The following is a 16,766-nucleotide window of genomic DNA, read 5'->3' on the forward strand; positions in this document are numbered from 1 at the left end:
AGACAATAGCCCCGCCTCCTGATATCCTGTACAGACAATAGCCCCGCCTCCTAATATCCAGTACAGGCAATAGCCCCGCCTTCTGATATCCTGTATAGACAATAGCCTCGCCTCCTGCTATCCTGTACAGACAATAGCCTCGCCTCCTGATATCCAGCACAGACCATAGCCCCGCCTCCTGATATCCTGTACATACAATTGCCCCACCTGCCTCCTGATATCCTGTACAGACAATAGCCCTGCCCCTGATATCCTGTACAGACAATAGCCCCGCCTCCTGATATCCTGTACAGACAATAGCCCCGCCTCCTGATATCTAATACAGACAATAGCCCCGCCTCCTGATATCTAGTACAGACAATAGCCCCGCCTCCTGATATCCTGTACATACAATTGCCCCACCTGTCTCCTGATATCCTGTACAGACAATAGCCCCGCTCCTGATATCCTGTACAGACAATAGCCCCACCTCCTGATATCATGTACAGACAATAGCCCCGCCTCCTGCTATCATGTACAGACAATAGCCCCACCTCCTGATATCCAGTACAGGCAATAGCCCGCCTCCTGATATACTGTACATACAATTGCCCCACCTGCCTCCTGTACAGACAATAGCCCCGCCTTCTGATGTCCTGTACAGATAATAGCCCCGCCCTCCTGACATGCTGTACAGACAGTAACCCCACCTCCTTATATCCTGTACATACAATGGCACCGCCTGACTCTGATATCCTGTACAGACAAAAGCCCCGCCTTCTGATATCCCATGCAAACAATAGCCCTGTCTCCTGATATCCTGTACAGACAATAGCCCTGCCTCCTGATATCCTGTACATACAATAGCCCCGCCTGCCTCCTGATATCCTGTACAGACAATAGCCCCGCCCCTGATATCCTGTACAGACAATAGCCCCGCCTCCTGATATCCTGTACAGACAATAGCCCCGCCTCCTGATATCCAGTACAGGCAATAGCCCCGCCTCCTGCTATCCTGTACAGACAATAGCCCTGCCTCTTGCTATCCTGTACTGACAATAGCCCCGCCTCCTGATATCCAGTACAGACAATAGCCCTGTCTCCTGATATCCTGTACATACAATAGCCCCGCCTCCTGATATCCTGTACAGACAATAGCCCCGGCTCCTGATATCCTGTACAGACAATAGCCCTCCCCTGATATCCTGTACAGACAATAGCCCCGCCTTCTGATATCCAGTACTGGCAATAGCCCGCCTCCTGATATCCTGTACATACAATTGCCCCACCTCCTGATATCCTGTACAGACAATAGCCCTGTGTAACAACCAAAGTCTTGGCGGCTGCTGACACGCAGGGGGTGTCTGCAGCCGCCTCCCTCCCTGGCTCTCAAGTGTTTTCCGTTCCTTCGGCGTCTAGCACGCCGGAAACTGTGTTATCTCCAGCTCACAGGGGTTCTGTCTCGCGCGGAGACAGGATCTTTATGCAGGCAGAAGGCGAGTCAGCATCCGGTGTGCTTTGATCTGGGAGGAAACCAGGGATTTCACACAAGACTAGGACTATTGTATATATTGTGATTATTGTATTGATTACTTGTGTTTGACTCTGGCTGTACTCTGACTTTGCTCTTGCTTACTGATTCTGTACTTCTGCCTATCTGTCCATAGTTGCTGAACCTCTGCCTTACGATTTCTGTACTGATACTAACCTCTCTGTTGCTGAACCTTACCTGCCTGACCACTCTACTCACCAGTGGGCCCTCGCCACTGAGGAGGTGTACTATATACACACCAGCTCCTCTGGTGAGGTATCGCTACTCTTCGGTAAAGTGACTAATAATACCTTACCAGTTCCTCTGGTAAGGTCTAGTTAAACTATATAGTCACGAGCTCTGCTTGTACTTTCCCAGCTCCACTGGGAAGGTCTGCTCTAATTATATTGTCACTTAAACTGATTGTACCTTATCGGCTCCTCTGGTAAGGTCTGATCAAATGATTCTGTTACTGTAACTGTTAGTACCTTGCCAGCTCCTCTGGTAAGGTCTAGTCAAACTATACAGTTCTCGTATCTGTTAGTACTTTGCCATCTCCTCTGGAAGGTCAGGCCGTACTATCAGTTACTTTCGTAGCTAGTACCCACCAGCTCCCTTGGTGAGGGCTAGCGTAATCCTTTTCAGCTAGTACCCACCAGTTTCCTGGTGAGGTCTAGTACTGTATATTACCCCCACCAGCTCCACTGGTAGGGTTCTTTGTACTTCTTTGTTTGCACTAATACTGTTAGTATCTTTCCAGCCCCTCTGTAAAAGGTCAGGTCAAACTATTCAGTTTCTAGTCCTGGTTGTACCCTGCCAGCCCCTCTGGTGGGGCTCAGTTCCCTATTGAGTTACGGTTGCACCAAGCACTACTCACACACAAACCCTTGTAGCTATACCAGCATTATTGGTGATTCTGCAGATCACCATATAATCTGACATCTGAGTTGCTATACCAGAGCCGGATTAAGGCTAAATGGGGCCCTAAGCAAAGTAACTGATTTGGGCCCCCCCATCATGTCGTAATAGAATCAGAAGATGCAGCTGCACAGCAACATGCCGCACACACCGGGGCAACTGAGCTACTGGTTGCTATGGGCAACAGGCCGCTTTCCTCTGTGGGTACACAATGCAGGGAATAGCAGCGGCAAAATGCAGAGTGAGAGATGAATGGCTGGGACATTTGCACTCAGGGGCTTGGGCACCCTGTCAAGAACCGGCCCGTGGCACGCCTGCGTATACGGTTCCCGACTGCGGGTTTGACCAGACTGAGAGGGGAAGCAGCCTTAGTCAAGCTAAAACAAGGCTGGGACCCCTCAGAACACCTCTTACTGCCACCACTAGCTGTTCGCTAGACACTTCCACTCTGCTGTTGAGTCCTCAGCGCGCACTCCGCGTTTTCGTATTCGGGTCAGCTTTGCGCTTAGGCCAAATACGGGAACGCCACGCACCCACACACACACACACAGTTGCAATCTTACACTGTCGTGAAGCAAAGACCCACTAACAGTCGTTCCGAACGATACTGTTAGCCACTCTGCTGTCGCTACTCGCACTGGCGTTGTTCGTACGTTGGGTCAGCTGCGCGCTTAGGCCAACGTATGACAAACGCCCCCACACACAATGCAATTACAATTTCATACGGTAGTGTTGCTCAAGCGTACAATTAGGCATGAAACTTATACACGGTTACACTTCAGTCTCTTCTAGGCTATGAGTGTTAGTTTAGTACGGCAGAAGTCAAGCTTATTAAATAATAATTTAATATTCCAGAAAAACATAGAACAGTGCAGAACTTAATATATACAAAAATATTACAAAAAACAAAGTAAAAATAGTTACAAGATAAAAGTTACAAAGATAACACACAAAGCGATTTTGCTTACCAAAATAAAGGGATCCAGATAGAAGAATCGTGGACTTTTGTGTGGACGGACACAGTTCTGGCTAGACCAGGAGTCCACTAGCTTAGGCTGGGAGTCCAGCCGCCGCTACCGTCAGAAGAGAACTGACTTCAGCTATCTGTCCCCTGCTTTTTATAATGCAATATTTGCCTTGAGGCTGCCAGCCTGTTTGGACGGGGGGGGGGGGGGGGGACTAGATTTAATAACATCCTCAGACATAATTTGATTTCCCCGAGATCTGACATCCACATGTGAACAGTGTCCTATAGCACACACACAACAAAAGTCTTCGTTAACCCCCAATCTCCCCAGGTTACAGGTGACAATTGATTAAGGCTTTCACATTGCAGCAGGATGTCCTGTGTGATTGGCTTCAAAGCCTACTGCAGCCGGTCCAGGTGACAATTGCTCCCAAACACAATACCCCTCTGAGACATTATTCAGACAACATGGTCTGACCACCTGTATAGGCTTCACAGCAACTGTCTAATTAAGGGTTTCCTAATTAGAAGCAGACAATGATAGGTCATTTACATTTTATACGGAATTCCAGGAAGCTAGTTGCCAATAACTTCAAGCCATACTGGCTGACATCCACCTCTGAAAGATACACAGCAGACATAAAAATGATAGAATATGTCAATATGTACTCCCTAATATTATCAGCACCTCAATATATCTCCACACACCCCTGTGAAGAGGGCGCCAGATATCACAGCAGCAGCACTTTCCCCCTGCATCTCCAGCCTGGCAATAGCAGAAAGCTCTGGACACCACCAAACCGGAAGCCGTTCCCCAGACAGAATTACATAACCACCCCCACCTCCGAACAACCGATTTCCTCCCAAACTAGACAGCCACCATGCAGCCTCCATCCCAGTGAATACGATAGTCCAGCAGAGAAGGCAGCCACAGCGGGGGAGAATGACAGCACCAGATGACTCACATTCACCTATTGCGATCCAAGCTATAGAGGTCCCGTCATCCGGAGCCCATCTGTCTCTAGAGTACTGCCGCTCTGTTACTACTACTATAACTACTTCGTACTACCTGTCTGATCTGAGAATCAGGAAGTTCAGAGCAAGCGGCTGCACTGTAGAAGAGACACATGGGTTTCAGATGACGGTATCTCTTTCGCTTGGATCATGGATAGGTGAGTGAGCGTTTTCCATCTGCTGCTAGGGACGTTTCTAGGGTCCTTGGAGATCGGGGGCACCTGTGGGCACCAGGTGGGGAGGTGTATGGGCGTGGCCATGAGGTGAGTGGGCGTGGCCATGGGTGGGGCCAAATGTACATGAACTTAGCAGCGGTGTAAGCTACAGATAACGGGCCTGCCCATCGAAATATTGGATGGAGCCCCCTGTCCTTTATTTGGATAATTTACAATCAGTATAGGCATAGATCAAAGATGTATACGCACATACAATTTTGATTGGTCAATCACTGACCCCCAATTTTACCACCCCCGTGCAGTAAGTGGGCCAACAAACCATGAATTTTATGAACAGAGCTAAAATTGGCTAATCAAAATTGTATGTGTGTACCAGGCTTTACAGCTAATACTGTACATACTGAAAGTAGCCGGGATCAGCATACAATATAGCTGGTTTACAATCAGTAAAGGCACAGAGTAACACCTTACACTGTACACACTGGAGGTAGATCCGCACACAGTGCAGGCACTAGAGAACAGCGTATACTGTACATACTGTAGGCAGCAGAATTCAGCACACTGCAGCTAGTTTACTATCAGTACAGGCACAGAGTAACACCTTACACTGTATACACTGGAGGTAAATCAGCACACAGTGCAGGCACTAGAGAACAGCGTATACTGTACATACTGTAGGCAGCAGAATTCAGCACACTGCAGCTAGTTTACTATCAGTACAGGCACAGAGTAACACCTTACACTGTACACACTGGAGGTAAATCAGCACACAGTGCAGGCACTAGAGAACAGCGTATACTGTACATACTGTAGGCAGCAGAATTCAGCACACTGCAGCTAGTTTACTATCAGTACAGGCACAGAGTAACACCTTACACTGTACACACTGGAGGTAAATCAGCACACAGTGCAGGCACTAGAGAACAGCGTATACTGTACATACTGTAGGCAGCAGAATTCAGCACACTGCAGCTAGTTTACTATCAGTACAGGCACAGAGTAACACCTTACACTGTACACACTGGAGGTAAATCAGCACACAGTGCAGGCACTAGAGAACAGCGTATACTGTACATACTGTAGGCAGCAGAATTCAGCACACTGCAGCTAGTTTACTATCAGTACAGGCACAGAGTAACACCTTACACTGTACACACTGGAGGTAAATCAGCACACAGTGCAGGCACTAGAGAACAGCGTATACTGTACATACTGTAGGCAGCAGAATTCAGCACACTGCAGCTAGCGTGCCAAAAATATGAGGATCACGTTGTGCGGCGTGCTTATCGCGCCGCACCGAAAAATGGGTGGGCCATGGACCAGAATATAGGTGTGGTAACGGGCGGCGACAAATTTACATGAACCTAGCAATGGTGGGACATTAGATTAGGACAGTGGTGGCGAACCTTTTGGAGGCCGAGTGCCCAAACTGCAACCCAAAAGTCACTTATCTATCGCAAAGTGGCAACAGCAATTTAAACTAAATACTGTACAAACGTTTTATCTCATACATGAACATTATGGAAAATCCAAGTTGAAAATAAACTGTGAAGATAAACAATTTCATCCATCCTACTCCTGAAAAATGTATTACATTTTTTAGAACCTCCCAGTTTTATTTTCTGTTTTAAAAAGCTAAAAAAGTAGGTTTAATGCTATTGTCTCATATGATAAGGATTCAGCTTTTCCCATAGTCTCGCAGTTAGCAATCATGAGGCCCCCGACAAGACAAATTCAGCAATCATGAGGCCCCCAACAAATCATAAGGCTCCCAACAAGACAAATTCAGCAGTCATGAGGCACATAAATAGACAGCATTTCACATAAATAGGCAGAATGCCCCCTTAATATGGTAGCCCCCCAAGTTTGGTAGTGAGTGACAGGGACCTCCAGGTTAGCTAGTGAGTGACAGGCGCCTCCAGTTAGGTAGTGAGTGACAGGGACCCCGATAGTGAGTGACAGGGAGCCCCATTAGGTAGTGAGTGAGTGCCAGGGAGCCCCTTTAGGTAGTGAGTGAGTGCCAGGGAGCCCCTTTAGGCAGTGAGTGAGTGCCAGGGAGCCCCTTCAGGCACTGAGTGAGTGCCAGGGAGCCCCTTCAGGCACTGAGTGAGTGCCAGGGAGCCCCTTCAGGCACTGAGTGAGTGCCAGGGAGGCCCTTTAGGTAGTGAGTGAGTGCCAGGGAGGCCCTTTAGGTAGTGAGTGAGTGCCAGGGAGCCCCTTTAGGTAGTGAGTGAGTGCCAGGGAGCCCCTTTAGGTAGTGAGTGAGTGCCAGGGAGCCCCTTTAGGTAGTGAGTGAGTGCCAGGGAGCTCCTTTAGGCAGTGAGTGAGTGCCAGGGAGCCCCTTTAGGTAGTGAGTGAGTGCCAGGGAGCCCCTTTAGGTAGTGAATAAGTGCCAGGGAGCCCCTTTAGGTAGTGAGTGAGTGCCAGGGAGCCCCTTTAGGTAGTGAGTGAGTGCCAGGGAGCCCCTGTAGGTAGTGAGTGAGTGCCAGGGAGCCCCTTTAGGTAGTGAGTGAGTGCCAGGGAGCCCCTTCAGGCAGTGAGTGAGTGCCAGGGAGACCCTTTAGGTAGTGAGTGAGTGCCAGGGAGCCCCTGTAGGTAGTGAGTGAGTGCCAGGGAGCCCCTTTAGGTAGTGAGTGAGTGCCAGGGAGCCCCTTTAGGCAGTGAGTGAGTGCCAGGGAGCCCCTTTAGGTAGTGAGTGAGTGCCAGGGAGCCCCTTTAGGTAGTGAGTGAGTGACAGGGAGGCCCTGGCCCTTTAGGTAGTGAGTGAGTGACAGGGAGGCCCCCCCTCTAGCCGCCGGCGCCCCCCACCTCACCTGTAGTCAGACCTCAGGATCAGCGGCGACCCGACCAGTAATACGAGCGGGCGCAGGACGCACCCGCTCTATATGCGGAAGTGATGTCACTTCTGCATATCAGTGCGGGCGCTGGGTCCTAGCGCCCGCACAATTGGTCGCCGGCTCGCCCCCTGATCCTGAGGTCTGAGTGACGCGGCGGCGGCTGGAGGGAACCGCTGAGATCCGTGGCACTCCAGGACAGATTGGAGCATGTGCCACCCAAAAATAGGGCTAGCGACGCCCCTGTCTGCTGCTATCATTCTTGCTGCAGCTGTGGTTCTCTGTGGGAAGGGAGGGAAGAGTGGGAAGTGGCAGAGCGCACAGTAGCAGGAGGAGGACCTAGGAGGAGAGCCTGGCTCTGAAGACAATCAGCAGCACCCGGCATCATTTGACAAGACAAGACAAATAACATTTATATCGCGCTTTTCTCCTGGCGGACTCAAAGCCCCAGAGCTGCAGCCACTAGGACACGCCCTATAGGCAGTAGCAGTGTTAGAGAGACTTGCCTAAGGTCTCCTACTGAATAGGTGCTGGCTTACTGAACAGGCAGAGCGAGATTCAAACCCTGGTCTCCTGTGTCAGAGGCAGAGCCCTTAAAGGGACTCCGAGCAGTGCCTGTGGGTATGCCTTTAAGCATACCCACAACTAATTAATTACATCCTCACACCTACCAGCATGATGTTTGTAATTCTATCCCCCTGGGTTCCTTATATTTCATTGCATTGTGCTGAATCGAGCTGCCGACTTTGGAAAAAAGTCGTCCTGTGTAATACAATGTAACTATGGAAAGATGCATATCATTTTGAAACTCTCTTTATCCTCTTTCCAATGATGGATAAACTGCCACTCTGCGCCTTTTAGTTTTCGCAATTTTCACGATCAAAATTGCCGTGGCCGCGATTTCGATCGCGAAAATAGCGAAAACTAAAAGGCATAGGGTGGTGGATCATATATCATTGGAAAGAGGAGAAAGAGAGCTTTAAAATGATATGCATCTTTCCATAGTTACTGCACTGCTCAGAGTCCCTTTAAAGAGAACCCGAGGTGGGTTTGAAGAATATTATCTGCATACAGAGGCTGGATCTGCCTATACAGCCCAGCCTCTGTTGCTATCCCAAACCCCCCTAAGGTCCCCCTGCACTCTACAATCCCTCATAAATCACAGCCACGCTGCTGACAAACAGCTTGTCAGAGCTGGCTGTGTTTATCTCTATAGTGTCAGTCTGCTGCTCTCCCCGCCTCCTGCAGAACTCCAGTCCCCGCCTGCATCCCTTCCCTCCCTGCTGATTGGAGGGAAGGGACGGGGGCAGGGACCGGAGCTATGCAGGAGGCGGGGGAGCAGCTGAGACTGACACTACAGATGTAAACACAGCCTCACAGCACGGCTGTGATTTATGAGGGATTGCAGAGTGCAGGGGGACCTTAGTGGGGTTTGGGATAGCAACAGAGGCTGGGCTGTATAGGCAGATCCAGCCTCTGTATGCAGATAACATTCTTTAAACACACCTCGGGTTCTCTTTAACCATTATACCATCCAGCCACCGCTGACAGGATGGCGAGGGCTGGTTTATGTGCTGATGGGGCCCCTTTGACTCTGAATGAGGGCCCCCAAACGACTGCTTTTGTTGCCTGGTTGGTAATCCGGCCCTGTGCTATACCCAACCGTTACACCCTGCCTCCTGATATCCTGTACATAAAATAGCCCTGCCTCCTGATATCCTGTACAGACAATAGCCCCGTCTCCTGATATCCTGTACAGACAATAGCCTCATCTGCCTCCTGGTATCCTGTACAGACAATAGCCCGTCCTCTTATATCCCATTTATACAATAGCCCTGCCTCCTGATATCCTGTACAGACAATAGCCCCGCCTCCTGATATCCTGTACAGAAAATAGCCCTGCCCTCTTATATCCCATTTATACAATAGCCCTGCCTATTGATATCCTGTACAGACAATAGCCCTCCCCTGATATCCTGTAAAGAAAATAGCCCCGCCTTATGATATCCTGTACAGACAATAACCCCGCCTCCTGATGGCCTGTACAGACATTAGTCCCGCCCTCCTCCTGATATCCTGTACAGGCAATAGCCCTCCCCTGATATCCTGTACAGAAAATAGCCCCGCCTTCTGATATCCTGTACAGACAATAACCCCGCCTCCCAATGGCCTGTACAGACATTAGTCCCACCCTCCTCCTGATATCCTGTACAGCCAATAGCCCTCCCCTGATATCCTGTACAGAAAATAGCCCCGCCTTCTGATATGCTGTACAGACAATAGCCCTGCCTCCTGATATCCTGTACAGACATTAGTCCCGCCCTCCTCCTGATATCCTGTACAGACAATAGCCCCGCCTCCTTATATCCTGTACAGACAATAGCCCCGCCTTCTGATATCCTGTACATACAATAGCCCAGCCTCCTGATATCCTGTACAGACAATAGCCCTGCCTCCTGATATCTTGTACAGACAATAGCCCCGTCTCCTGATATCCTGTACAGAAAATAGCCCCGCCTCCTGATATCCTGTACATACAATAGCCCTGCCTCCTGATAGCCTGCACAGACATTAGTCCCTCCCTCCTCCTGATATCCTGTATAGGCAATAGCCCCACCTTCCTCCTGATATACTGTACAGAAAACAGCCCCGCCTCCTGATATGCTGTACAGACAATAGCCCTGCCTCCTGATAGCCTGTACAGACATTAGTCCCCCCCTCCTCCTGATATCCTGTACGGACAATAGCCCCGCCTCCTGATATCCTGTATAGAAAATAGCCCCGCCTCCTGATATCCTGTACATGCAATAGCCCTGCCTCCTGATAGCCTGTACAGACATTAGTCCCGCCCTCCTCCTGTTATCCTGTACATACAATATCCCCACCTGCCTCCTGATATCCTGTACAGACAACAGCCTGCCCCATGATATCCTGTACATACAATAGCCCCACCTGCCTCCTGATATCCTGTACAGACGACAGCCTGCCCCATGATATCGTGTACAAACAATAGCCCCACCTGCCTCCTGATATCCTGTACAGACGACAGCCTGCCCCATGATATCCTGTACAGACAAAAGCCCCACCTTCTGATATCCTGTACATACAATATCCTCACCAGGCTCCTGATATCCTGTACATACAATGGCCCCACCTGCCCCATGATATCCTGTACAGACAAAAGCCCCACCTTCTGATATCCTGTACAAACAATAGCCCCACCTAAAATCATGTACAGACCATAGCCCCGCCTCCTTATATCCTGTACAAACAATAGCCCCACCTCCTGATATCATGTACAGATAATAGCCCCGCCTACTGACAATAGCCCCATTTGCCTCTAGATATCCTGTACGGACCATAGCCCCGCCCTTGATATCCTGTACAGACAATAGCCCCGCCTCCTGATATCCTTAACGGACAATAGCCCCGCCTCCTGATATCCTGTACAGACAATGGCCCCGTCTTCCTCCTGATATCCTGTACAGACAATAGCCCCGCCTCCTGATATCCTGTACATACAATGGCCCCGTCTGCCTCCTGATATCCTGTACAGACAATGGCCCCGCCTCCTGATATCCTGTACATACAATGGCCCCGTCTGCCTCCTGATATCCTGTACAGACAATGGCCCCGCCTCCTGATATCCTGTACATACAATGGCCCCGTCTTCCTCCTGATATCCTGTACAGACAATAGCCCCGCCTCCTGATATCCCGTACAAACAATAGCCCCGCCTCCTGATATCCTGTACATACAATGGCCCCGTCTTCCTCCTGATATCCTGTACGGACAATAGCCCCGCCTCCTGATATCCTGTACATACAATGGCCCCGTCTGCCTCCTGATATCCTGTACAGACAACCCCACCTCCTGATATCCTGTACAGACAATAGCCTCACCTCCTGATATCCTGTACAGACAACCCCACCTCCTGATATCCTGTACATACAGTGGCCCCGCCTGCCTCCTGATATCCAGTACAGACAATAGCCTGCCCCATGATATCCTGTATAGACAATAGCCCCGCCTCCGGATATCCTGTACAGACAATAGCCCCGCCTCCGGATATCCTGTACAGACAATAGCCCGCCCCTGATATCCTGTACAGACAATAGCCCGCCCCTGATATCCTGTACAGACAATAGCCCGCCCCTGATATCCTGTACAGACAATAGCCCGCCTCTGATATCCTGTACAGACATTAGCCCTGCCCTCCTCCTGATATCCTGTACAGACATTAGCCCCGCCTCCTAATAGCCTGTACAGACATTAGCCCCGCCCTCCTCCTGATATCCTGTACAGACATTAGCCTGCCTCATGATATCCTTTACGGACAATAGACCCGCCTCCTGATATCCTGTACAGACATTAGCCTACCCCATGATATCCTGTACATACAATGGCCCCACCTGCCCCATGATATCCTGTACAGACAAAAGCCCCGCCTTCTGATATCCCATACAAACAATCGCCCCGCCTCCTGATATCCTGTACAGACATTAGCCTGCCCCATTATATCCTGTGCAGACATTAGCCCCGCCTTCTGATATCCTGTACATACAATAGCCCCGCCTCCTGATATCCCGTACAGACATTCGCCTGCCCCATGATATCCTGTACAGACAAAAGCCCCCACCTTCTGATATCCCGTACAAACAATAGCCCCACCTCCTAAAATCATGTACAGACCATAGCCCCTCCTCCTGATATCATGTACAGACAATAGCCCCGCCTCCTGATATCCTGTACAGGCAGTGGCCCCACCTGCCTCCTGATATCCTGTACAGACAATAGCCCCGCCTCCTGATATCCTGTACAGACAATAGCCCCACCTCCTGATATCCTGTACAGACATTAGCCTGCCCCATGATATCCTGTGCAGACATTAGCCCCGCCTTCTGATATCCTGTACATACAATATCCTCACCAGGCTCCTGATATCCTGGACAGTCAACAGTGACCAGTTTAAGAATCGGTCACAAAAATATCCTCCCCTGTCACTTAATACCAATCTGCAGACATTCGTAGCATCGGTGGAGAGGGAGATCTTGCAACTGCATGTGCGCAATGACCCTGCCAACCTTACTGATGAAGAGCTAATGGCGATTGAGATATTGAAATCTAAAAAGGATTGGGTGATCAAACCGTCGGATAAGGGCGGCAATGTGGTGGTGATGTCCAGTGTGGCTTACAGGGACATGTGCATGCAGGTACTTACTAATCATGACTGTTATAGGAGGGTCCCGTCGTCTAGGGTGGTGCGGTGTCAGCGGGACCTGTATGCCATCTTGGATGAGGCATTGCAATGTGGTGTCATCTCTATGGAGATTTATGATTTTATGAAAGTATTACATCCGGTGACTCCGACCTTTTATGCACTTCCGAAAGTGCATAAGGGTCTGGAGAAACCACCTGGCCGACCGATTGTATCGGGTTGCGGTTCATTAACGGAAAAAGTGAGTGTATATATTGACAAACATCTCCAACCCCACGTGCAGTCCCTGCCATCATACATAAGGGACACCTCTCATTTTTTGAGAACCATCGATGGCCTGCAGGTCCCCCCTGGCACCGTGCTCGTCGCCCTGGATGTCGAGGCCCTCTATTCTTCTATTCCGCATGATTTGGGCATTATGGCAGTTGGCACCTTCCTTGGCGAGTTGGGTCTGGAGTCCGCTGATCACAATAAGCTCCTGTTGGTCCTTTTACGATTTTTGTTAAAAACTAATAACATTTTTATTTTTGATGGTGAACATTACCTCCAGGTGCAGGGGACGGCGATGGGGACAACATGTGCCCCGTCGTATGCCAACCTGTACCTGGGGGAGTGGGAATGTAATTTATTCGCTGATGATGATCTCTCGATGTACCTGTGCCGGATTTTGGTCTGGCACAGATACATAGATGATATCTTCATGCTCTGGTCAGGTGACCAGAAAGATTTGAGTACATTCGTCGAACGCTTGAATGCGAACGATCGGAATTTACGGTTTACCTTTAGCTATGACCAGCATTCCATTCCTTTTTTGGATCTTATGGTGGCTTGTGATTGTACGGGGACTATACATACCACTCTATATAGGAAGGAGACGTCAACTAATGCCCTTCTTCAGGCCACCAGTTGCCACCCGGCTCATACAGTGAGGGGCATCCCCACTGGACAATATCTTAGAGTCCGACGAAATTGTACCAGTGATGAGTCATTTATACAGGAGGCAGGAGCTTTGCGCACACGGTTTCAGACCCGGGGTTATAGTGACAGGACTCTCAGACAGGCCTTTAAGAGAGCACATAATAGTGATCGGGTTAGATTACTCAATTCGAATAAGACTACTGAGTCCACTGATCGGCAGACGAGGTTTTGTACCCGATACTGTCTGGAGCATGATCTGATTACGCACGCTCTTGATAAATATTGGTACATTTTATGCAATGATCCACAGTTGTCCCCTTTGGTCACACCAAGACCTAAGGTTGCCTTCCGCAGAGCACCATCACTTAGGGACTCCCTGGTTAGGAGCCACTTTGAGGGTGTGGAAGGCCCAAGACCGCACTGTCGGATTCTTGGTACCTATACATGCGGGGGCTGCAAAATTTGTAGATACATGCATATTGGCGGATCGGTCCTGCTTCCCGGCGGGAGGCAGTGGAGGTTATCGCACTATGTTAATTGCATTACAAAATTCGTGGTATATATGCTGATGTGCCCCTGTGGGGCTTTTTACATCGGCAAAACCACACGAGAACTGCGGGAACGCATTTTAGAACACATTAAGAGTATTAAAAGTGTGAACTCCACTGCACCCGTCGGCCAGCATTTCAGACAATGCCATGGCGGTAGATACAGCGACCTTAGAGTCGTAGGTCTGGACCGCATACATGGGTCAATTAGGGGTGGCAATCAGGACAAATTGCTTAAACAGAGGGAATGTCGATGGATTTTCGACTTAAAGGCAACAGCCCCCCCTGGCTTGAACGAGATGGAGGGCTTTGCATCCTTTTTACCCATATAATTCGGTCATCAGCTTGTGGACAAGTGTCCTTAAGTTTTGTCCGTCTTCCTCGAGATACTGTCCTGCCATACTGCCTGGGCGGTAGGGTGTTCGATTTGTGTGCTGCTCCCCCGACATTGTACTGGACACCTTTTTTGATATCATATAGGTCAGAGATTGAGGCGTATATATCTTAGCCTTTGTCATTTCTAGTTGCCGCTTTATGCAGTAATCTAGATATATATCTTTATTTTAGTTAGATGCATGGCTGTTCATTGTGGGCATTATGTGAAGTCTGTGTATGTTGTGTGTTATTTGATTGCCTTTTTGGCAGTTTTTGTACCTTTAGGGGCGTTGTGCTCCGTTGTGTGCCCCCCTCCGTATGTGCAGACGGAACTTCATATTGTCCCGGATTGTCTGGGCGGCTGAGTTCCTGGCGGTACTGCGCGGCTGACGCGCGTTGTCCTCCTCCCCTCCCTGCACGCCGGTTTGCTGCGACAGGAGGTGGGGGTGTGTGGATGGACGGCGCGCGCCGCCGTCATGCGGATGGGAGGCGCGGCTGGAGAATCACGCCCCTTGGGCTAGTGATAGGCTGGAGAGGCCAATTTAATGAGAGGATGTTCATTCAGCGGTGAGCCACGCCCCCTGAGGAAACGAGCAGGAAGCTCGTGAAACATGTCGGGGCTATAGGTGGCCATCACCGCGTGTTTGCTCCACATCTTTGCTGTATGGACTGCCTGGACTCCCTCTGCATGCTTATTACAGCCATCTCCGAGGGCCCTGCACGACAGCATTGCATCACGATCTAGGAAACGTCTGTGAACTTTCCAACAATACAAACACACAGCAATCCTCCCTGGAGAGCCACATGTAAGGTACTCTGTGCTGAAAGACTGTCAGCTGTGGGCTAAAGGTATCCAGGCCTGCATCAGAAGTACTCTGCTACTGTTTGTTTGCACACCAGCAGTGTGCTCATGATGTTCATGGGACATGTGACACTGTGTCGTTGTTTGCTCTTGATATGGAGCTGTGTGCTGCATGCTGCATGCTGATTGCTTTGGAGGACATTGACTAGGGATGCTCGGAAAATTCCGCGGAATTATAAATTCCGTGATTCCGGCCGGAAAAAATCTCTCTCTCTCTCTCTCTCTCTCTCTCTCTCTCTCTCTCTCTCTCTCTCCTCCTCCTCCTCCTCCTCCTCCTCCTCCTCCTCCTCCTCCTCCTCCTCCTCCTCCTCCTCCTCCTCCTCCTCCTCCTCCTCCTCCTCCTCCTCCTCCTCCTCCTCCTCCTCCTCCTCCTCCTCCTCCTCCTCCTCCTCCTCCTCCTCCTCCTGTGTGCTGCATGCTGCATGCTGATTGCTTTGGAGGACATTGACTAGGGATGCTCGGAAAATTCCGCGGAATTATAAATTCCGTGATTCCGGCCGGAAAAAATCTCTCTCTCTCTCTCTCTCTCTCTCTCTCTCTCTCTCTCTCTCTCTCTCTCTCTCTCTCTCTCTCTCTCTCTCCTCCTCCTCCTCCTCCTCCTCCTCCTCCTCCTCCTCCTCCTCCTCCTCCTCCTCCTCCTCCTCCTCCTCCTCCTCCTCCTCCTCCTCCTCCTCCTCCTCCTCCTCCTCCTCCTCCTCCTCCTCCTCCTCCTCCTCCTCCTCCTCCTCCTCCTCCTCCTCCTCCTCCTCCTCCTCCTCCTCCTCATTCATCCATCCATCCATCCATCCATCCATCCATCCATCCATCTATATCATGCAGTGGGGAATTGCAGATTTTCAAAACAGCTTATATACCATAGCTGGGATTTGAACCCAGAACCTAGTGTGTAGTAGGTATATGTCTTAACCTCTAGACCATGACCCACACTACATGCTAAAGCTGGCGGTAGCATAAACCATACTTCCATTATGATCAATTCGATAGAAAAAGTAGCATGATTAAGGATTTGTACTTTTTGAAAAGCATGCCTATATACCATAGCTGGGATTTGAACCAAGGACCTAGTGTATAGTAGGTATCTGTCTTAACCTCTAGACCATGACCCACACTACATGCTAAAGCTGGCGGTAGCATAAACCATACTTCCATTATGATCAATTCGATAGAAAAAGTAGCATGATTAAGGATTTGTACTTTCTGGCTTCCATGTGGATGGGGGGTGCTGCACTGCTATTCCATATGTGGACCACCAATATTTAAAGATGTAGCTGACTGCATTTATAAGCAATACATTTTCTGTGTGGGGGGCCGGTAAGAAAGCCTTAGGGGGCCACATTCGGCCTGCGGGCCTTAGTTTGAGGACCACTGCTCTAGACCATCAACCACACTCAGGGCCAGGCTTTAGCATGTAGTGTGGTCAGAGGTG

General features: G+C 49.8%; 1 protein-coding gene across 3 annotated transcripts in view; it reads left to right on the plus strand.

The window, feature by feature from the left end:
• RECQL4 (RecQ like helicase 4) overlaps positions 1-16,766 on the plus strand; it is a 219,395-nt gene that overhangs the window by 183,527 nt on the left and 19,102 nt on the right. The window lies entirely within an intron of this gene.

The sequence above is a fragment of the Hyperolius riggenbachi genome, chromosome 2 (assembly GCF_040937935.1).
Source record: "Hyperolius riggenbachi isolate aHypRig1 chromosome 2, aHypRig1.pri, whole genome shotgun sequence".
In the NCBI taxonomy this organism is placed as follows: Eukaryota; Metazoa; Chordata; class Amphibia; order Anura; family Hyperoliidae; genus Hyperolius; species Hyperolius riggenbachi.